This window comes from Vidua macroura, chromosome 6 (genome assembly GCF_024509145.1).
Source record: "Vidua macroura isolate BioBank_ID:100142 chromosome 6, ASM2450914v1, whole genome shotgun sequence".
In the NCBI taxonomy this organism is placed as follows: Eukaryota; Metazoa; Chordata; class Aves; order Passeriformes; family Viduidae; genus Vidua; species Vidua macroura.
This window is the reverse complement of record NC_071576.1, coordinates 25,324,855-25,325,110: the sequence shown is the minus strand read 5'-3', so window position 1 is coordinate 25,325,110 and position 256 is coordinate 25,324,855.

The following is a 256-nucleotide window of genomic DNA, read 5'->3' as shown; positions in this document are numbered from 1 at the left end:
GGGAATAGCCCGTGTCTTCAGTTCCTTTTAACTGTCCTTTCAGTATGTAAGGAGATTGTTTTCTTAGTTTTTTTTTTTTTTTTCTAAAGACTGTTGTAACTCATGTTTGGCATAGATACTATAAGATTAGTTCAGTACCTGAAAATGTGCTGTTGGTGCTCTTCTGTGGAGCATTTTTAGAATGTGGATGTGCTGTGCTCAGGTTTGCACAAGACCTTGCTGTATAGAATTTCATCATTCTTCCCCTGTACACAAA